Here is a 16,017-nt window from a genome sequence, read left to right as displayed (position 1 = left end):
CAATGCACAGCTCCAGCCGCTCCCCGGCCATTTAATAATACAGCCCCCGGCGCGACCTATAAATATGCGCAGCACCCGCCCCCGAAAGACAACTTCCCTCCTATTCCCATGGCATACTCCGAGTTATGGCCTTCATTATTGGAGAATCATTTGGTAGTGGCGATACCCGGGAAGGTTCTCCAGCCACCCTACCCCAAGTGGTATGACCCGGGTGCCAAGTGTGTGTACCATAGTGGAGTCCCCGGACACAATATTGACTCCTGCATCCCGTTCAAGTATAAGGTGCAGCACCTAATTAGTGCCGGCTGGCTATCGTTTCAGGAGGAAGGCCCAAATGTTAAAACCAACCCGCTAGCTAGTCATGGAGGGGCTAGCGTGAACGCCGTCAAAGAGGATGGCCCATCGCGGGCAAAGAGGTTAGGAGAGGTAGCTACTTCTAGATGCTTCATCTATCAATCACTGCAAGTGGCATGCATGGTCTCCAGTGGTGGAGGCGAAAGGGATGAATGTTTGTTTCACCTCGGGGAGTCACATGACATGGAAACCTGTCCCACGGTAGAAGAATTGCTTCAACGGCTCATGGATTGCAGGCAGCTTGAAGTGTCCATAGAAGGGGGGGAAGAACCACAAGTTTGCATGCAGTCGGAAGAGAAGAGGGTTCCTCTAACCCCCAAGGCCCTAGTAATATGTTTTACTAGGAAAGAGACCGGCTCCACACCCATATACCCCCGGGCGGCGCCCAAGCCGACGCCATTTGCATATCAAAGTAATAAGGCCGTTCCGTGGAAGTATACCCCTCTTTGTCCAGCGAAAGAGTTGCAACCGAAGTTGACTCCCTATCGGCTAAGGTAACCAACATCACCGGCCTCAGTGGCGTAACCCGCAGTGGTCGGGTGTTCGCTTCCCCTCACCCGGCGGAATTGCCCTCTAAAGGGAAAGCGCCCATGGTCCAAGAGCCCACAGATATAGCCACCCCCTCGAAAGAAGTAGATCCTCCAGTAGTAAGAGGGGCCGAAAAGAAAGAAGGACTTCAAGGAAAAACAGTGACTTTGGAAGAGGCCCACGAGTTCCTCCGCCTCATCCAACAAAGCGAGTTTAAGGTAGTCGAACAACTGAATAAAACTCCAGCAAGGATCTCTTTGCTTGAACTACTCATAAACTCTGAGCCTCATCGTGCGCTGTTGATGAAGATTCTTAACGATGCCCATGTAGTACATGATATCTCGGTGGAGGGTTTCGAAGGCATCGTTAATCATATAACCACCAACAACTACATCGCGTTTGCGGAAGAAGAGATTCCCGTTGAGGGGAGAGGACACAACAAGGCTCTACATGTGTCGGTGAGATGTATGGACCACGTTGTCGCAAAGGTACATATCGACAATGGATCGAGTTTAAATGTAATGCCGAAGACCACTTTGGAAAAGCTTCCTTTTAGTGCATCACGTTTAAAACCAAGCTCGATGGTGGTGCAAGCCTTTGATGGTACTCGGCGGGAAGTAATGGGGGAAATCGACATTACCATTCAGATAGGCCCCCACACTTGCAATGTGGTGTTTCAAGTAATGGATATAAATCCCGCCTATAGCTGCCTCTTGGGAAGACCATGGATTCATGCCCTGGGAGTGGTCCCTTCAACGCTTCACCAGAAATTGAAGTTCGCAGTGGGTGGACTTTTAGTGATAGTGTCGGGTGAAGAGGACATGTTAGTGAGCTGCCCCTCCTCCGCACCATACGTAGAAGCGGCGGAAGAATCATTGGAAACAACTTTCCAATCCTTTGAAGTGGTGAGCTGCGCCTCTGTGGAACCAAGTTCGTCGCTACCTTCTCTCTCCAAAGCGGCCATAATGGTGGTGCGCGTTATGCTCAGGAATGGATTTGAGCCCGGAATGGGTCTGGGCAAGGACTGCCTCGGGAATGCCAACGTGGTCGATATCAAGGGAAATCCATACAAGTATGGATTAGGGTATGAACCCGGGATGCCGGGGAGGAGGAACGTGCCGTCAAGATTTCGGGCGGATAGGGTGTGGCCCGGCCGTATTACCCAGTGTTTCACCAGTGCTGGAATGGTGTCCGAAGAGGAGGTGGCCGCAATAGAAGAGGAGTACCCTCAAGACCCACTAAGTTTTGTGCAACCATGCCACCACGATTCCCAAGTGGGGAAATGACGCGTGATAAGCCAGTCAGAAGTCTATACCGCTGATTCAATGTAATTAGAGCCTATAGATTTCCGTTCTCTTTTGTTTTGTGAAACCTACCTTATTAAATAAACAAAGAGATCTTGTTTCATCTGTTCTTGCAGTACCACCCTTTCTCATATCATTTTGCATGTTTTTTGTTTCTTTGGTCTTGTTTGGTATAGATATGAGGGTCGATTCTTTGAGGATCCTAACAACGAGGGTTTGACGATCGATTTCGATCGAGATATAAGCCAAACGATAAACGAGGAAGAGGAAGAGGACGTCCTGTCACCAGAGTTGGAGAGGTTGGTCGCTCAGGAAGAACGTGAAATGAAGCCTCACCAAGAAGCAACCGAATTGGTAAACTTGGGGACCACAGGGGAAAAGAAAGAAGTGAAGGTAGGAACCGGTATGACCGCGCCTATCCGCCAAGGCTTGATAACCCTTCTTGAAGAGTATCAAGATGTCTTCGCATGGTCATATCAAGACATGCCCAGTCTAGATTCCGACATTGTGCAGCATAAGTTGCCTTTGAATCCTGGGTCTTCCCCGGTTAAGCAGAAATTACGAAGAATGAAACCCGAGATGTCTTTAAAAATTAAAGAGGAAGTAAGGAAGCAATTTGATGCCGGATTCTTAGCTGTGGCGCGGTATCCGGAGTGGGTGGCCAACATTGTCCCAGTCCCGAAAAAGGACGGCAAGGTTCGAATGTGTGTAGACTACCGGGACTTGAACCGGGCCCATCCAAAAGACAATTTTCCCTTGCCACACATTGACATATTGGTAGATAATACAGCCAAATTCACCCTTTTCTCATTTATGGATGGTTTCTCGGGATATAATCAAATTGTTGGGGCAACCTATCAGCGTGCCATGGTGGCGTTGTTCCATGATATGATGCATAAGGAAATAGAGGTCTACGTAGATGACATGATTGCCAAGTCTCGGGCTGAGGACGAACACCTTGTCAATCTGCGTAAGCTGTTTGGAAGGTTGCGAAAATACCAATTAAAACTAAACCCAACCAAGTGCACCTTTGCGGTGAAGTCGGGGAAGCTGCTAGGATTTATCATAAGTCAGAAAGGGATAGAGATAGATCCTGAGAAAGTGAAGGCCATCCTTGAAATGCCGGAACCACGCACGGAGAAGCAGGTTTGGGGGTTTTTAGGCAGGTTGAATTATATCGCGAGATTTATCTCGCAACTCACCCCTACCTGTGAGCCCATTTTTAAGCTATTACGTAAGAACCAGGCAGTCCTGTGGAACAGTGACTGCCAAGAGGCCTTCGAGAAGATCAAACAGAGTCTCGCGAATCCCCCGGTGCTCATGCCACTTGTAACAGGAAGACCTCTTTTCCTGTACATGACCGTGTTGGACGAGTCTATGGGGTGCGTGTTGGGTCAGCATGATGATTCTGGGAAAAAGGAGCAAGCCATCTACTATATGAGCAAGAAGTTTACCGCATGTGAGATGAATTACTCAATGCTGGAAAGGACGTGTTGTGCTCTGGTATGGGCATCACATCGACTTAGGCAGTACATGCTCAGCCATACCACATGGCTTATTTCCAAAATGGATCCCGTGAAATACATCTTTGAAAAACCGGCCCTTACGGGACGAATCGCTAGGTGGCAGGTACTATTATCTGAATTCGATATCGTTTACGTCACCCAAAAAGCGGTAAAGGGAAGTGCCTTAGCAGATTATTTGGCCCAGCAACCCCTCCAGGATTATCGGCCGATGCACCCCGAGTTCCCAGATGAAGATATCATGGCCCTGTTTGAAGAGAATCGGACGCATGAGGACATAGACAAATGGATTGTTTGCTTCGATGGGGCATCTAATGCTTTGGGCCACAGAGTAGGGACAGTCCTTGTATCCCCGGATGATCAGTGTATTCCTTTCACGGCTAGGCTAGGTTTTGATTGTACCAACAATATGGCCGAGTACGAAGCATGCGCCCTCGGGGTTCAGGCGGCCATTGATTTTGATGTAAAACTACTCAAGGTTTATGGGGACTCAACTTTGGTGATTCGCTTGTTGAAAGGAGAATGGGAAACTAGGGATTCGAAGTTGATACCCTATCAAACTCACATCTTGAGATTAGCCAAGTACTTTGACGACATTTCCTTCCACTACATACCTCGGGAAGAAAACCAAATGGCTGATGCACTAGCCACCCTAGCTTCCATGTTTCAACTTGCCCCACACGGGGATCTGCCATACATCGAGTTCAAATCTCAAGGCAGACCAGCATATTGTTATGCAATAGAGGAAGAGCGGGATGGGAAACCATGGTATTTTGACATCAAGCAGTATGTCGAGAACAAAGAATACCCACCAGGGATTTCTGACAATGACAAAAGGACGTTGAGGAGATTGGCTACTAGTTTCTTTGTAAGTGGTACCATCCTGTACAAACGAAACCACGACATGACCCTCCTACGATGCGTGGATGCCAAAGAGGCGAACTTCATGATTGAGGAGATCCACGAGGGTTCCTTTGGGACACATGCCAATGCGCATGCTATGGCCAGAAAAATCCTTAGGGTCAGTTATTATTGGCTCACCATGGAAAGCGATTGCTGCGCTCATGTCAGGAAATGTCATGAATGTCAGGCATACGCGGACAATGTCAATGTTCCGCCACATCCTCTGAATTTTATGTCCGCCCCTTGGCCTTTTTCTATGTGGGGAATAGATGTCATTGGGGCCATCGAACCCAAGGCATCGAATGGTCACCGCTTCATTCTTGTGGCGATAGATTACTTCACCAAATGGGTCGAAGCAGCTTCTTATACTAATGTCACAAGAAATGTGGTAGTTAGATTCATAAAGAAGGAGTTGGTTTGTCGATACGGACTCCCCAAGAAGATCATTACTGACAATGGCACCAATCTGAACAATAAGATGATGCAGGAGATGTGCGAAGACTTCAAGATCCAGCATCATAACTCTACCCCTTATCGGCAAAAGATGAATGGGGCTGTAGAGGCTGTGAATAAGAATATCAAGAAGATTGTTCAAAAGATGACAGTGTCATACAAAGATTGGCATGAGATGTTGCCTTTCGCCCTACACGGGTATAGAACCTCGGTGCGAACTTCTACTGGGGCAATGCCATATTCCTTGGTTTATGGGATGGAGGCAGTACTCCCATTTGAGGTAGAGGTTCCTTCTCAGAGGATAATGGCGGAGTCAGGCCTAGAAGAGTCAGAATGGGCTCAAGCACGCTACGACCAACTTAACCTTATTGAAGGTAAGCGTTTGGATGCCATGAGCCATGGGCGTTTGTATCAACGAAGGATAAAGAACGCATTCGACAAGAAGGTACGCCCGTGCAAGTTCAACGAGGGGGACCTTGTGCTGAAGAAGATGTCCCATGCTGTTAAAGATAATCGAGGCAAGTGGGCCCCGAATTATAAAGGGCCTTTCGTGGTGAAAAGAGCTTTTTCTGGGGGTGCTCTGATACTCACCCACATGGATGGCGAGGAATTGCCTTTGCCCGTGAACTTCGATGTAGTTAAACGATATTACGCTTGAAGTCTGGGGCAATCGAGGGGATCGTTGCAGTTTCTTTTAATTCTGAGTTTTTTGTTTTTCTTGGTTTCCTCCAGGGATTCCCTTCCTCTGTATTTGTCTCGTTCTTTTAAGAAAAGATGGGCGAGGTTTTTGTCATTCCTTTGGTTTCAAACCTTGTGTTTTAGATTTGTTATAGCTTGAGCCCTCTTCGCTCGGTGTATGGGGTGCCCCAAATGCTTATTTAAAATTGAATCTAACCGGCCGCCACTAAAAGAATGTCATCGCATTAGGAACATTCATACATGCACACACACATGCATATTTTGTGGTAACAGGGGCATAGCCTTCTTAGGTCAACGGTTAGAAGTCAAGACAAGTTGACTGCGGAAATCAACCAAGGTAAGACGATGACCGGACACGATTGGCCACGGATTTTGTTTCCTACTTGCAGGTACATGGGGACGGATGCAAGTGGGGATAGGGTCACGACCGATCGGTCGTTGCCCCTTCTCGGCGCTAAACAAGAAGAGAACATCGCTGCAAGGCAGCCCAAAATGGCCCCGAGGAAACTTGCCTCAAAGAGATCCAGGAAGGATAAAGCGGCCGAAGGAACTAGTTCCGCTCCCGAGTATGATAGTCACCGCTTTAGGAGCGCTGAACACCAGCAGCGCTTCGAGGCCATCAAGGGATGGTCATTTCTCCGGGAGCGACGAGTCCAGCTCAGGGACGATGAGTATACCGATTTCCAGGAGGAGATAGTTCGCCGGTGGTAGGCATCACTGGTTACCCCCAAGGCCAAGTTCGATCCGGACATAGTCCTCAAATTTTATGCCAATGCTTGGCCTACAGAGGAGGGCGTGCGAGATATGAGGTCCTGGGTGAGGGGTCAGTGGATCCCGTTCGATGCAGATGCTATCGGCCAGCTCCTGGGATATCCTTTAGTGCTGGAAGAGGGTTAGGAATGCGAGTATGGCCAGAGGAGGAACCGGTCCGATGGGTTCGACGAGGAGGCCATCGCCCAGTTCCTATGTATACCGGGGCAGGATTTTGCCCGGACTGCTGCCGGGAGATGGGTGCGGATCATGCGCACCAACATGACCACCCTGACTCAGATATGGATGACTTTGCTGCTCAGCAACATCCTGCCCAGCGATCATAATTTCGACCTCCCCCTGCCGAAGTGTCAGCTGGTGTACGCCATCCTGACGCGGACGAGCATTCATATGGCTCAGTTAATCGCTGATGCCATCTATATATTTGCAGGTATGGCGCCTACCAGGCACCCTCTGGACCCGGATAAGTCCAACAGGGCCCTGGGATTTCCCGCCTTGATCACAGGACTCTGCCAGTCGTTCGGCGTCCCCGTCTCACCTAGCAAGGTGATTCGGCCGCCCATCACCCGAGCTTTTATTGAGAAGTACTGCACACAGAGATAGGTCCAGGGTGATGCACCACAGGCCGCGGACGCGCCACCACCTCATCAGGCTGGTCCAGTCGGATCGTTTGATACGGAGCAGTATTTGCGGCATTTGGTTCGCCAGCAGGCGGCCAACCACCGGGCACATGTACAGACCCATGACTGTCTTTACCAGATGAGCCTCAGACTGCAGATCCAGGGTTTTATTTCTTTTCCGTGCCCTACTCCGGACCAGTTCAGGGCAGAGGTCGCATGGCCTGGAGATTGGCCTGAGGCCCGGGCAGGAGAGGCACCAGCCGAGGCACCAGCAGAGGCCCCCGACGAGGCAGATGCGGCCCGCGAGGACGAGGAGATGACTGATTTACTTGATTTCTTAGGAGGGAGCGGAGCCACATGATTGGGAGATCTCTTGATCTATATTTCTTTTTGTTTCCATTTGTTTTTTCTGTTACATATCATCTTATTTTTGTTTGACTAGGGGACTAACGTTTGTTTCATGTTTTGAATTTTGTTTTGTACATACATATCGTTTGAGTCGTTACGTCGGTACTTGTTTCATTGTTATCAATAGTGTTTGTTGAAATTCCGGAACCGTGTAGAGTTTTTCGTTTAGGAACGTCGTCCTAAAAATAAAATGAACCAAAAATCCTAATAAAAAGAGAGAAGCGTTGTGAATAAAAGTCATGTTCATAAAGAAAAGAAAAAAACTTTTATCTATACATATATGTAAAAGGAAAATGTGTACAGAAGGTCTTTGTGTGTAAATGATGTGTGGAAAGAAATTCTTTTGTGTATGAGCAACAAGTGTATATAAAGAAACTTTTGTATGAGCCATGGGTGTGTGTTGGAGAAAAACGGAAAAGATCTTTGAATGTAAATAGGGTTTGACCGTGTGACGTAAAGAGAGAGAGTTCCAATGCATATACAGAAAGAGTTTGTTATGTACAAGAGTGTAGATATACAAAGAAAATTTCTTCATAGAGGACCATAGGTGTATAATTTTGTGAATATATAAAAATGAAACAAAAAAGAAAAAAAAAAGAAAGAAAGACCGCAAAGGTCGACATGTTATAGCTAAGAAGTATAAATCATTCGTAAAGAGCAAACGTATCTTCTGGAAACAAGGGACTGATGCTAAGAGTTTATTTTCCGGAATGAACCGAGATAAGGATGGATGAATTCATTGAACTGATGAAAGAACATAACTTGGAAACGTTGGGTATGTCTGTGTAAATTCCCAACCGTAGTATCACAATGCCATAAATAGGATGCTTGAGTGCCCACCTGGCTGTAGCCATGACTAATTTTGCACGTTGTTTTCAAATCATCATTGTCACGCGTGCCTTATGGAACAATATGGAAGCTCGTCCTGAAATTGACACCTTGACACCCAAATTTGTTTCGCCCCAGATATCAAGATTGGGTTCACACGATAAAAGACCCCATTGAAAGACAACCTTAGACCTTTTTGAACCTTGGCCTATAAGAAAAGGAATCCTCATTCTGTCCCCCGAAGCAAAGGACAGCGGAATCTCCTCAAGGGAGAACGAATAGAATGCTAAAACCCGATTTCCCAAAGAAAGGGATGGGGAAGGAGAAGTGAAAAGAAAGAAAAGGAAGAAATGGAAAGAAAGAAAAAGAAAAAAGATGAAAATAAAGAAAAGAACAAAAAAGAAGAGGAAAGATTCCCGGTCAAAGGTCGAAGGGAAGTGAAAAGGGAAAAGAAGCAATTCTCAATTAATGAAAGAAAGAGGGCAAAAATTCTTCAAGCCAGATTGCCACTCGAAATCATTTTTTGACTGGTAATATCCCACCCCACGTGAACAAAGAGGAAAAGACCGAAACACCCAGCTTCCTCTCCAAAAACACCACCCTCGAGAAAATCCTATTGGTTCGTGATCGTACGTTTGATCTTTGATTCGATAGGAAATCGTGTGCAAAATAGAGTCATGGTGCAGTTATGATTTGGGAATAGGATAAAACACTTGCCTTGTGAGTTTTATACACTATGAGTGATTTATTTTCAGCTTAGCCCGATGTTTCCCCTGCGTGTTCATTTAAAAGCTAAAAGTTGACATCCTACCCTTCATTCTCAATTACAAGGAAGATTACCCTTAGCAAAAGTATATTGTTTCTCTAAGATATGGTGCTCTCGCGAATGATTTATTTTTCTTTGCAAAAAGCATGTTATCCTTTTAGGTGGAAAAACCCGGTGGACCGTTCGGTCCCGCCAACTTTTTTCGGAGCCACATGAATGTTATTGCTTAGGGTTGTTCATGTGTCCTCCATTTTCGAGTTTGGAGATGTGTTTCATGATTGCCTAAGTGAGGACCCTCAAGGCAATCCTCCATTCTCACCCTTTTTCGGAGCCACATGAATGTTATTGCTTAGGGTTGTTCATGTGTCCTCCATTTTCGAGTTTGGAGTTGTGTTTCATGATTGCCTAAGTGAGGACCCTCAAGGCAATCCTCCATTCTCACCCTTTTTCGGAGCCACATGAATGTTATTGCTTAGGGCTGTTCATGTGTCCTCCATTTTCGAGTTTGGAGCTGTGTTTCATGATTACCTAAGTGAGGACCCTCAAGGCAATCCTCCATTCTCACCCTTTTTCGGATCCACATGAATGTTATTGCTTAGGGCTGTTCATGTGTCCTCCATTTTCGAGTTTGGAGCTATGTTTCATGATTGCCTAAGTGAGGACCCTCAAGGCAATCCTCCATTCTCAGCCTTTTTTGGAGCCACATGAATGTTATTGCTTAGGGCTGTTCATGTGTCCTCCATTTTCGAGTTTGGAGCTGTGTTTCATGATTGCCTAAGTGAGGACCCTCAAGGAAATCCTCCATTCTCGCCCTTTTTCGGAGCCACATGAATGTTATTGCTTAGGGCTGTTCATGTGTCCTCCATTTTCGAGTTTGGAGCTGTGTTTCATGATTGCCTAAGTGAGGACCCTCAAGGCAATCCTCCATTCTCACCCTATTTCGGAGCCACATGAGTGTTATTGCTTAGGGCTGTTCATGTGTCCTCCATTTTCGAGTTTGGAGCTGTGTTTCATGATTGCCTAAGTGAGGACCCTCAAGGCAATCCTCCATTCTCACCCTTTTTCGGAGCCACATGAATGTTATTGCTTAGGGCTGTTCATGTGTCCTCCATTATCAAGCGTGAAGCCTCTGGTGACTAGGAAACACGTTATTCTGTTGTTTTTCGGATCGGTTCCTTCGCCAGATATGTGTATATGTGTATATGTATATTATGTTCGTTGTTCTTGTTGTTGTTTGTATTTTGTTTTGTGCAGAAGAAAAAAAAGGAGTAGAGACGAGAGTCGTCATCACAGAAAGGGCAGGAAGGACGAAATCAGTGTCCTATCTTTGCTTTCCTCTTATCTCCGATGAGAGGTAAGTAAAGAGGGGCAACTGTCATACCCTAATTTCGTCCGAAGATTATTACTTGATGACATGCAACCTTTGGTTAGCCGCTTTGAGATACTTGGCGACCTTTGTTGCACAATAAATGAAGTCCCGAGACATCTCAGAAATCAAAAGAAAGCAGGCTTGCGCGATCCGTGAAATTCCATAATGTGGCGGAAGTCGAAAAGAAGTGTTTTTACGCAATCCGTGAGTTTCCGTAACTTCTTCGAAAGCTAAAAAAGAGTAAATACATAATCCGTAAGGATTCGTAACCTTGCGGAAGGAAAATAAGTATCGTTACGAAATTCGTAAAGTTTCGTAACATTACGGAAAAAGAATTACCAAAAAAAATATAAGGGGGGTGCACTTAGTAAAAAAGGGGGTGCAAATAGCAATCTGGCCCACTTGGGCCTTCCAGATCCTTCCTCCAGAAGGCTGTTGCTTCTGGAGGAAGCAACCTTGCTTGCCTGGGCGAGCTGAGTAGCAAGCTTCTCCCCCATTTTGCTATAAATAGGGGGAGAAGTGAAGAAGAAAAGGGTTCAGCCTCTTAGGCACTTCTCTCTCTCTCGAAATTGCTGAGGAAAATTATTTCCGTGAAGAAAATCCAAGCCGAGGCGCTTCCGTAACGTTTTCGTGAGTAATTACGCGAAGATTCTTGACCGTTCTTCAAGATTCATCGTTCGTTCTTCGTTTTCTTCAGTCTTCAACGGGTAAGTACTTCAAACCGAGCTTTTCAATTCATTTTATGTACCCGTGGTGGTCCACATTTTGTTTCATGTATTTTTATTCTCGTTTTCATTTACTTTTTATACCCCCCTTTTAACGTGCTTAAGCCATTTATTTAAGTCATTTCTCGCCTAATCTAAAAATAAAATAAATTTCCACCGATCGTTTGAATTGTGTCATCCGTTAATTTCGGTTAAAATGAATTCGAACCGTTCGGTCGTGCCGTAACCACGTTGGAAATCAAAAAAGAGGTAAAATAATAATATAATAATCAAAAAATGTCCTTTTAGTAAAATAAACGAAAAATCAATCGGACGTTTTCTCTTTGGGATTTCTCATTCTTAATTGAATTGACTAAATAACTAAAGTGAAATTAAGGCTAAAATCAACTCGCCTAGTCAAGCTCGTCCACAAAAATAGGGTTTTGAAAGTTTATCATTTCAGTTTCTTACCAAGTAAAATGGATCATTTTTAAGGTCCAGCGCCTTAAAATGATCACCCTTCAAGTAAAAAGAATCACTTGATTCACGCATAAGAAAGAACTACGTAGGTCTGATTTCCTCTCCAAAGGAGGGTACGTAGGAGCAAAAGCCCCGCTTTTGTCGACCTCAAAAAAAATAATAATAATAAAAAGAAATAAAAGTTAAGATAACACAATTCCACAATTCTAAAAAATAGACTGTTGTCCTTTGGGACAAACGTGAGAGGTGCTAATACCTTCCTCAAGCGTAAATACAACTCCCGAACTTAGAATTTTCCTTTTGACCAGTTTCCTTCGATTTTTCCGACGTTTTCCACAAATAAACGTTGGTGGCGACTCCGTGCATCTTTCCTCCTTTGGAAAGCGCACCCGTGAGCCTCGCCTTCGCTCGCCCGCGAAGGGCACGTTGCGACAATCGCTCAGTAGGATACATCCAATGTAAAAAGGCCGGCCCACAAAATCAAATATCCTGCACATGGTGAATTATTAAGTGAATCATGATGTAAAAAAACGACGGCAGAAAATACATCTCCAATTCACCAAGAACGATGGAAGCCTTATTCTCCAAGTTATCCAACTGCTGAGGGTCAATAACCTTGCTACGGATAGCATTAAAGAAAAAACACAAGTGACATATGACAAACCTAATATTTTCTAGCAAGATACCATGAACGGCCACTGGCAACAATTGTTGCATTAACACGTGACAATCATGAGATTTCAAACCAGCCAACTTCAAATCCTTAACTCACACAAGGCTTTTAATATTTGAAGAGTATCCTTGTGGCACTTTAAGATTTTTAAGTCAATGACAAAAACTTTTCTTCTCTGCTATTGACATTGTGTAACATGCTGAGGGCAAATACGTTCGATCACCTCATGCAACTTGATGTAGCTGGTCTCGTATACCCTTGTCAACCAAATCTTGACAACATTTCAAACCATTTTTTGTCTTGCCCTTAATGCTAAGAAGGGTGCCAATCAAACTATCACACACATTTTTCTCGACATGCATGACGTCTAGACAATGTCGTACATGTAGATCACACCAGTAAGGAAGATGAAAAAATATTGACCTTTTCTTCCAAATGTTATTCCCAGACGCATCCTTTTTTTGTGTCTTACCAAAGATAGTATCAATGTCTTTCACCCGATCATACACTTCATGTCCACCTAAGGGTTTAGGCACACTTTCAATCTCATTATGTCCATTAAATGCTTTCTTCAATCGCCGATATGGGTGAAAAAGTTTTAAAAATCTTCAGTGCCTTGTGTATACTGTCTTTTTTCCATGTTTAAGTTGAATGTAACTGATGTCTTTCTCACAAATAAGACATGTGTGGTATCCTTTCACACTATATCCGCTCAAATTCCCATAAGTCGGAAAGTCATTTATGGTGCAAAATATCATTGCACATAACCTGAAGCTTTGTTGAACACTCTGATCATAGACATCAACCCCTTCAACCCACTATTTTCTCAAGTCTTCAGTCAAGGGAGTCAAATAGACATTAATATAATTTCCTAGCTATCTTGGACCTGATATCATCATAGACAACATTATGTATTTTTGCTTCATGCACAACCAAGGTGGAAGGTTGTAAATCATTAGCAAAATAGGCCATGAACTATGGTTGGTGCTCAAGTTTCCGAAAGGATTCATTCCATCTGAAGCAAGACCAAGCCTTAGGTTTATGGGATGTTCTCCAAATTCCGGATACAACCGATCAATTTTCTCCCATTGTAGAGAATCAGCTGGATGTCGGAGGAAACCATCATTTATTCTACCATCTACATGCCATCGATGGTATTTTGCATATTCTGCATTACAATATCCTAAACCTTGGTATTATTGGAAAATACCAACAAACCTTTGTTGGATGATTGTTTTTTGTTCTTCCATCATCATTTCATTGGTCATTGTTCAATTTGGATCGTGATACCCCACATGTTGGGTAATTGTGCATTTTCTCAAATTGATTTTTGTACAAAATCAAGTCATTAAGGCCTGCATAAATTTTCTGGTACTCCATACCCATGGGACATAATATTTTCTTTGTCTCGTAGTGACTCTTGGGTAACATGTTATCCTTAGGAAGCATATTTTTCAACAACACAAGCAAGTTAGTGAAGCTTTTTTCACTCCACCTAAATCTGGCCTTCAAGTTGACCAAACCTAACACCGTTATTAACTGAGTGAAGGATGTGCATCCCAAATGCAAAGGCATCTTTGAGTCTGTTTCTAATTTGTCATAATAACTTGCATGAGCTTGCCGAAAACCCTCTTGCCCAAGATCACATATCATGTCTTCCATACGATTTGTTGTTTGTGCATCATTTGACTCAATGTTAGGGGCAATTGACATTTGTGCCAATTTACCATGCCATATCCAATTTGTGTAACTCGGTCTGAAGCCTTCACATAAGATGTGATCTAATGTCATTCACTGACTGATGTCTCCCATTGACACATTCAATCCCATTCAGGAACAACATTTTTTACTTCATTCATTCGTACAGGTTAAGTATGTTATGATCAAGCTGATGAAATTTTGGCAGCATTTCACATTGGTCTCCAAGTACATGAAATGAAAGCGGTCACATCAGCTTACCACATTCAAGTATGCACCCAGAGAACAAAGCAATATGGAGACCATTGAAATCAAATCTAACCCAACATACTTAACCTATGACTGTGAATGAAGTAAAAAAAAAAGTGTTCCCAAACTATCCAAACAGACAATTCAAGATTCAAAACAATGATTAATCCAAACTATTCGTATTAATCACTGTATTGAACCTCAAACGGGAGACTAAGATTCACTCATAATGCATATTATTTAATAATAATAAAAATTCATATATCATGACAATTCTTAGTAACAATTAAGGGGGATACCAACATACATACCTGCAGTGCGGTGATGGTAGGTTAAAAACTATATGAATGTATCTTCACTAAAGCAACAAGAAGATAAATGTGCGTTAACTTCTAATGCCTCTCAAAAAGTATTACCTACAACCAATAGATCGCAAAATGTGTAGGTGACAAACATAAGTAGTAATTTTGAATACATTGAAATGTATATATTGTTATCTAAAAAAAGCTATATACGGATTGACAGAGGTTTTAACAGAGGAAATAAAGAATGCACGTCTAGTTGCTAATCCTGGTTGTTATCCAACTTCTGTTCAACTTCCTCTTGTCCCATTCATAAAGGTCAGCATGCTTACTTTGCACTACACAATGCATATGTGAAATAACTGAACTTTGCACTACACAATGCATATCTAAATTTGTAATGATTCTATTCTAGGACTGTAACTTGTATCTACTAGCTTTGGCTTTGCATTGGCTTCAAATTTATGGTGGGCCTAGGCAGTTAAGCTTGATGAACTTTTCACTTTAACCAGATTTCTCGACTGTTAAGCTAGACTTAAGTACTTAAGATGCTAGATCAAGAGTTGTTTTAAAGGATGGAAGCATTGTCCAAGGACTTAGGCTCCACTTTATGCTTCTTATTTAAAAAAAATGATTTTTCTATATTTATTGATTTTATGATGCTTGAAGTGTTTCAAATCCCCTTTAAGTTTCTTTTTTCTGAGTTTTCTTAGTTTTGCAGGCTAGTCTTATTGAGCTTAAAAATATTATCATTGATGCTAAATCTGGTGTGAGTGGAGCAGGTTAGAATTTTGATGCACATATTTTGTATTTTATTGCATGTATTTCACAAAACATTCTCAGCTCAAGCATGCAATTTCCATGTGGTTTTGTCACTTGGTTCTTGTTGCAGGACGTAGTGCCAAAGAAAATTTATTGTTCACTGAAGTAACTGAAGGTCTCAATTCTTATGGTGTTACCTGACATCGCCATGGTAAGTCTAATATTCTTCTTATTGGATTTATGTATTTCGAATCTTACAACTTCAGCCTAACTAATTCACACAACATATTTTATCTTCCTATTTATACTTTTGTGATATTTTTGAATAAACTAAAATGATATAAGTGAAAGTAATATTATAATAGTCAATTTATGGTTTATCTTGATTCATGGTTTATTGCTTTATCATGCCTGTTTCATAGGGCTGTGGAATGTGCTGTCTTGATTCATGGTTTATTGGTTTATTAGTATACTTTTCGGTTCATGTTTGAATTTCTTGGTTTGACCCTTTATTAATTTCTCCCAAATTTCTGGTGATTTCAGGATGAAGAATTTGTTGTTATGTTGGAAAATGGAGCCATTCCTCAAACTCATAGTGTTAAAAGGACTAATTATGGTTTAAT

At 43.2% G+C, this 16,017-nt stretch overlaps 1 long non-coding RNA gene across 1 annotated transcript; it reads left to right on the top strand.

Moving 5' to 3' along the window:
• Window positions 1-14,865: 14,865 nt before the first annotated feature.
• On the top strand, window positions 14,866-15,604 carry LOC114387142. The gene is made up of 3 exons (XR_003661245.1): window positions 14,866-14,950; window positions 15,354-15,414; window positions 15,525-15,604. It is a non-coding gene; the product is annotated as an uncharacterized LOC114387142 (long non-coding RNA).
• The last annotated feature ends 413 nt before the right edge of the window (window positions 15,605-16,017 follow it).

The sequence above is a fragment of the Glycine soja genome, chromosome 15, assembly GCF_004193775.1.
Source record: "Glycine soja cultivar W05 chromosome 15, ASM419377v2, whole genome shotgun sequence".
In the NCBI taxonomy this organism is placed as follows: Eukaryota; Viridiplantae; Streptophyta; class Magnoliopsida; order Fabales; family Fabaceae; genus Glycine; species Glycine soja.
Note: the sequence above shows the minus strand (reverse complement) of the source record. Positions and strands in the feature narration are given on the sequence as shown.